Source organism: Cetorhinus maximus, unplaced genomic scaffold (assembly GCF_964194155.1).
Source record: "Cetorhinus maximus unplaced genomic scaffold, sCetMax3.hap1.1 HAP1_SCAFFOLD_551, whole genome shotgun sequence".
In the NCBI taxonomy this organism is placed as follows: Eukaryota; Metazoa; Chordata; class Chondrichthyes; order Lamniformes; family Cetorhinidae; genus Cetorhinus; species Cetorhinus maximus.
This window is the reverse complement of record NW_027596493.1, coordinates 10,675-17,476: the sequence shown is the minus strand read 5'-3', so window position 1 is coordinate 17,476 and position 6,802 is coordinate 10,675. Positions and strand designations below refer to the sequence as shown.

The 6,802-nt window shown below is 49.9% G+C and overlaps 1 pseudogene; it reads right to left on the bottom strand.

Moving 5' to 3' along the window:
- Window positions 1-4,100: 4,100 nt before the first annotated feature.
- Window positions 4,101-4,271, bottom strand: LOC144674090 (U2 spliceosomal RNA; annotated as a pseudogene).
- Between the last annotated feature and the right edge of the window lie 2,531 nt (window positions 4,272-6,802).

Sequence of the window (6,802 nt, the reverse complement as noted above, 5' to 3'; positions counted from 1 at the left end):
GAATCGAGCATTGACATTTGTGCCTGTTGCCATGTGGTGCCACAAGGGAGTTGTGGTTAGGTCCCAGAGGAAGGAGAGATCTTGTACCTGAAGCTGGTGGGACATTGATCCTCTAGATGTTGGACGTCCCCCTTTCCCCTCTCTAACTGGAATGTTTGATGTTGCAGAGAGTGAAACTGGATTGAAGTGGGAGGGTGAGGCCTCACTTGGACCCCTGCAGGAGATGAGAAGTGGTATCGCACACTCCTGCAGAAACAACAGGTCAGCTTTGACCTTGGCAAGGTAGTCCAAGGTCGCAACACATCGAGTAGTAGATTTAATGCTACGCACATTTCTGGATACAATCTTTACACCCATTTTAAAGCATTTAGTGTCTTACCAAACCTGTTGTCTCTGAGAGTCCGAGACCTTTGGTCTGCTCCTGCATACCCATAGTGTTCACAAATTGCCTCACTTTGGATGGGCTGAGGAAACTGTCCTGAACCTCCCCATTGGAGATGTTCTGCTCAGGTGGCATCTGGGGATTCGTGTAGAGGACGGGATTTGAAATGTCCTCTGTTGGAGAAGCTTCCCCAATCCTCTCCCCCTCTGGGGCGTCGCTGCTCCCGGCTTCCCGGAGCTGGGGTGCGCTGAGCGCTTCACTGCTCCCAGATTGCTGGGGTTGGGGTGCACTGGCCTCTTCAGGTTGTGGGCAAAGTCGGGGTGCGCTGGTCTCCTCATTGTCGCCAATGTTCTGGAGCTCGGGTGTCTCGTCCTCCAACTCCCTAGAGCTTTTCCGCTTCTTCTGTAGGTGCCGCCCTTACCTTTCTTCGTCTGAAGAGCAGCTGTCCTTGTCATCCGTGTCGGATAGGAGACGCCTCTTGCCACTTGTCTGGGAAGTGGCTTGGTCCCTTCTTAGCCCCTTCTTCCTTTTGGCTCTCTTCACCAGCTGCCACTCCCCCTGCTGATTTTCCGCTGCTTCCTCCTCCATTGATTCGCTCTCCTGAGGAGTGGGAGGTTCAGGGGGCAGTGCTGTTGATTGGCTGTCTGCTGCCTCAATCTTATCCTCCACCTTGTCTCTCTCTGTGTCCTCCTTTGTCCCGTTGTTCTCACTGGGGGCCATGGTGTTTGGAGTGTTACAAGAGTCCTTGGTAGTAGTGACACGAAGCATTTCTTCTGCTTCCCCCTCATTGGCGTTGGCTGCCCGTGCATAAGTGAGGCAGCGTTTGGGGCAGGTCCTGTAGAGGTGACCTGCCTCGCCACACAGGTTGCAGCACTTAGTCTGTTTTCAGTCCTTTGTCTGGTGCCCTTCCTGTTTGCAGTTCTTGCAGAGGGCGGCGCTGCAGTTGGCCGCCACATGACCAGACTTGCCGCATGAGTGACAAAGTTTGGGTTGTCCAGCGTAGACCAGGTAGCCACGGCTTCCCCCGATAGCAAATCTGGAAGGAGGGTGGAAGACGGCTCCCTTACCGTCGGTCTTGAGCGTGACCTTAACCTGGCGTTTGCTGGTCCAAATCCCGAAGGCGTCTCTAACCTCGGTGCAGCTCCCAACCTTGTCGACGTACCTGGCGAGGAAGGTGAACACGTCAGTGACAGCGACGTGGGGGTTGTAGAGATGCACCGTCACCACACGGTCCCGTTGCAACGGCAGAGCAAAGAGCGGCTCCACCGTCAGGATCTTCATCTCCGGCTGGTGTCTCTTCTTCTCGAACACCTTCAGGAACTTGACGCAGGCAGCAACATTCCTGAAGGTCACGTCGAAATATCCAGCGCTGGGGAAGTCTTGCAGGGAGTAGATCTCCTCCGCTTCCAATCCAAACGCCTTCAACAGGATCCGCTTGATGAAGAAGGCCCGATCCATGGGTGCTCCTCCTTCACTGTCCTTCACTGTCACCCGAATGGTGTTACGTACCCCCTGGTTTGGGGCTCCTTTGGTTTTAGCCGTCGCTTCACTACAACTGATCTTAGCCAAAAGGCCGAGAAGCGATAACCCAGAAACCCATGCACCCGTCCCGTCTTCCTCGGCCTCCGGCTTCACCGTCCGTTTTGCTGCGTGTGGCCGAACACGGGCTGAAGACCCGACAGCCAGCATTGAGCATCAGGACCTTTCTTGCTTGATGCTGCCTCCCTGAAGCAGCGCCTGCAACAGCTTCAAAACCCAACAGGGGGCATCGTCCAGTCCCGGGCTCCGCCCTGACAAGCAGCACAAGTGCACACCAGCAGCAGCCCTGCAGTTGTACCAATATCCAACAGGGGGCATTTTCCAGTCCAGGATTCCACCCTGACAAGCAGCACAAGTGCACACCAGCAGCAGCCCTGCAGTTGCACCAAAATCCAACAGGGGGCATCGTCCAGTCCCGGGCTCCACCCTGACAAGCAGCACAAGTGCAAACCAGCAGCAGCCCTGCAGTTGCACCAAAATCCAACGGGGGGCATCATTCAGATATAAAAACAAAGAACTGCGGATGCTGGAAATCCAAAACAAAAACAGAATTACCTGGAAAAACTCAGCAGGTCTGGCAGCATCGGTGGAGAAGAATAAAGTTGACGTTTCGAGTCCTCATAACCCTTCAACAGAACTGAGTAAAACTAGGAGAGGGGTGAAATATAAGCTGGTTTAAGGTGGGGGGGTGGAGGGAGAGAAGTCGGGCGGGGGGGGGGTGTGGTTGTAGGGACAAGCAAGCAGTGATAGGATCAGATAACCAAAAGATGTCAGGGACAAAAGAACAAAGAGGTGTTGAAGGTGGTGGTATTATCTAAACGAATGTGCTAATTAAGAATGGATGGGAGGACACACAAGGTACAGCTCTAGTGGGGGTGGGGTGATATAAGACTAACAGGGCATAAAAGGTATAAATTTAAAAATAATGGAAATAGGTGGGAAAAGAAAAATCTATATAAATTATTGGAAAAAATAAAAGGGAGGGGGAAGAAACGGAAATGGGGGTGGGGATGGGGGAGGGAGTTCAAGATCTAAAGTTGTTGAATTCAATATTCAGTCCGGAAGGCTGTAAAGTGCCTAGTCGGAAGATGAGGTGCTGTTCCTCCAGTTTGAGTTGGGCTTCACTGGAACAATGCAGCAAGCCAAGGACAGACATGTGGGCAAGAAAGCAGGGTGGAGTGTTAAAATGGCAAGCGACAGGGAGGTTTGGGTCATTCTTGCGGACAGACCGCAGGTGTTCTGCAAAGCGGTCGCCCAGTTTACGTTTGGTCTCTCCAATGTAGAGGAGACCGCATTGGGAGCAACGAATGCAGTAGACTAAGTCAGAGGAAATGCAAGTGAAATGCTGCTTCACTTGAAACGGGTGTTTGGGCCTTTGGACGGTGAGGAGAGAGGAAGTGAAGGGGCAGGTGTTGCATCTTTTGCGTGTGCATGGGGAGGTGCCATAGGTGGGGGTTGAGGAGTAGGGGTGATGGAGTGGACCAGGGTGTCCCGGAGGGAACGATCCCTACGGAATGCCGCCAAGGGGGGTGAAGGGAAGGTGTGTTTGGTGGTGGCAGAACTGTTTTTGAAGGTAGCAGCATCAGAAAAGATGCGACGGACGCAAAAGAACTGAGAGAATGGGATGGAGTCCTTACAGGAAGCAGGGTGTGAGGAGCTGTAGTCAAGGTAGCTGTGGGAGTCGGTAGGCTTGTAATGGATATTGGTGGACAGTCTATCACCAGAAATTGAGACAGAGAGGTCAAGGAAGGGAAGGGAAGTGTCAGAGATGGACCATGTGAGAATGATGGAGGGGTGGAGATTGGAAGCAAAATTAATAAATTTTTCCAGTTCCCGACGAGAGCATGAAGCAGCACCGAAGTAATCATCGATGTACCGGAGAAAGAGTTGTGGGAGGGGGCCGGAGTAGGACTGGAACAAGGAATGTTCCACATACCCCATAAAGAGACAGGCATAGCGGGGGCCCGTGCGGGTACCCATGGCCACACCTTTTATTTGGAGGAATTGAGAGGAGTTAAAGGAGAAATTAAAGGTAAAGGGGGCATCACTCAGTCTGGCACCAATGAGCCTGTCCTGCCACTCAGCACAAGTTCAGTTCAACCAGATCAATGATGGAAAGCAGGACAATGCTCTGAATGACTTTTTCTTCTTTTCAGTTTCCCTTTCACCCTGTAGAGGGCAAAACTGCACCATTCCTGAAGACGCTGCAATACCAGGTCGATGTGTGGAATGGACGGAGAAAGATCCTGTTCCATCTCCCTGCTCCAAAAATAAATTTAATATTTGGTCCCCAGATAAAGGACGTATCGGATATTAAACTGATAAGAACAGATTTTTTTTTGAAAAATATACTTTATTCATAAAATATCTGGAGGAACATTCCAAAACATTTCAAAATCACCATCACAAAAGTACAATCAGATTCAACTTTTACACATTGATCACAAGGTGCATCGATACAATCAATGAATATTACAATCATTTCAATATGGTCAATGCAGACAATCAGACAAAAGTATTGGAGTTATCAACATACATCATGTTGCTCTCTGAGGTGCTTCAATATAATTAGTATTCACTGCAGACATTCATTTGGAGCTGTACAGCCCGAGGGGCTCTCAACATTTCCCAGTCCCTGGGTGCACTGTGGCAGAAAGGTCTTAGACAGCGACCCTTCCCCATTGCGCCTTTGCGGTGGCTGCCCCAAGCTTTAGTGCGTCCCTCAGCACGTAGTCCTGGACCTTGGAACGTGCCAGTCTGCAACACTCGGTCGGGGACAACTCTTTGCGCTGGAAGTCCAACAAGTTTCAGGCAGACCAAAGAGCGTCTATCACCGACGTCCAGACCTTCTTTGCAAAGGCACAACCACAAGGAGGTGAACAACGGTCTTGTCCCCACCACAGCCACCTCAAGGGGAACGTGCAGAGGGGGTGAGACTCCTGCCGTGTTGCGGAATCCCTCCCCAAATCTCATTTTGGAGAGCACATCCACCATGTTTGTCCAGACTCTCCCATGTACTGTCATCAAAGCCCTTTGTAATGGAGGACAGGAAGGACTGGGACTCCGTACTGTCTGTGGGCTTCACGTCATACAATCCGACATAAAAGGATTTGCTGATCCTCAAAATGTCGGACTGCGATGACTTTACTGAGCCGTCTTCTTCCTTCAGGCTGCTGATCACAGAGCTCTCTCTGTGTACCTTTTGGAAGAAGAAACGTGAGCACGTCTCATCCTGCTCCACGGAGCGGACTCTGGAACGGAAGATGATCTTGGAGGCCTCCGAGGCAAAGAGCGAGGCTTGCTGGCCCTTCACCTCTTGGAGCTCCTCCTTGACATCGACCCCCATCGACTGCAGCTGGAGCAGGTTTTTCTGGAGACAGGAAACGTTCCCCCAGCCTCTCCCTCTCTCTCTTGCCTTCTGAATACCTTTGAGGGTGAAAACCTCTTCATGTTACTAACAAAAACACATGAACATATGAATTAGCAACAGGAGTCGGCCTCTCAGCCCTTCAAGCCCACTTTGCCACTCAATAAGCTCCCGGCTGATCTGATTGTAACCTCATTTCCACATTACCCCCTACCCTCGATAACCTTTCACCCACTTACTTCTCAATAATTAAAAATATTCAACGATTCTGCTTCCATCGCCTGTTGAGGAAGAGAATTCCAAAGTCTCACGACTCTCTGAGAGAAAAGAATTTCCCCTCACCTCTGTCTTAAACAGTGGCCCCAAATACAAGATTCTCCCACAAGAGGAAACATCCTCTCCACATCCACCCTCTCAAGGCCCCTCAGCTTCTTGTATGTTTTAATCAAGTCGCCCCTTACTCTTCTGAACTACAGCAGATACAGGCCTAGCCTGTCCAATCCTTCCTCATAAGGCAATCCGCCCAATCCAGGTACTAGCTGGGTAAACCGTATCTGAATGGCTTCCAACGCATTGACATTCTTCCTCAAATAAGGAGACCAATAGTGTACACAGTGCTCCAGATGGGGTCACACCAATGCCCTGAATAACTGAAGCATCAGCTCTCTACTTTTCTATTCAACAGTGAGGCCCGAGTGCGCAGGCGCAACTGTTGCTGACGCCTTTCCAGTCAGCGGAAGGAGTTACAGTATTTTCAGTGGTAGCAATAGAATCAACATCAGTGCTGCCTCTATTAAATAGCTCAAGGAACGCTGCTTATGGAAAACAAAGAAAAGATTGCTTTCTATTATTCTGCCTGATTGCGTTGGTTGATCTTAGATTTTTCCTTTCTGATTGTGCAATTTAATTAACGGTAACTCGAAGCATAACCATACCAGTGCACTTTCAAACGCTATTTGGGCCCAATTTCCAGATGACAGTCGAACCGGAATTGTCCCGGCCGGTTTCTGTGCTGTAAACTTGTGTGCAGACGACTGAGATGATATTTACACCAGGGAATGGAAAGAAACATTAAAGAATTTCAAGACATCAGCAAAAAAAATGTCAATGTGAAAAGCTAAGACACTGATGTGAGGGGGGCAGTGAGACAACTGAAAACAAAGAGGACATGTCGCTAAAGTCTGAATTTAAAATAGAAAATTCTGGTCAAACAGGTTAGGGACAGTTGTAAAAAACAACACAGCTTCCCCCCCTCCCCCACCCACCCAGCCAAAAGCTGTTTACAGAATGTCTGTGAAAAGAGCTACGCAGAGATTTAAAGAGACACTCCATTCAGCTGACTAAAAGTATCTTCACTTACATCAGTATAGCTCCAAACTCACGATCCAGCTCCATTTACTCCTGTGCTTCACTTGCTGACTCTGTAGCCTCTCAAGCAGAAGGTTGTGGGTTCAAATCTCACTCCAGAGATTTGTGCACTTAATCCAAGATGACAGTCCTGTTGGAGGAGATCG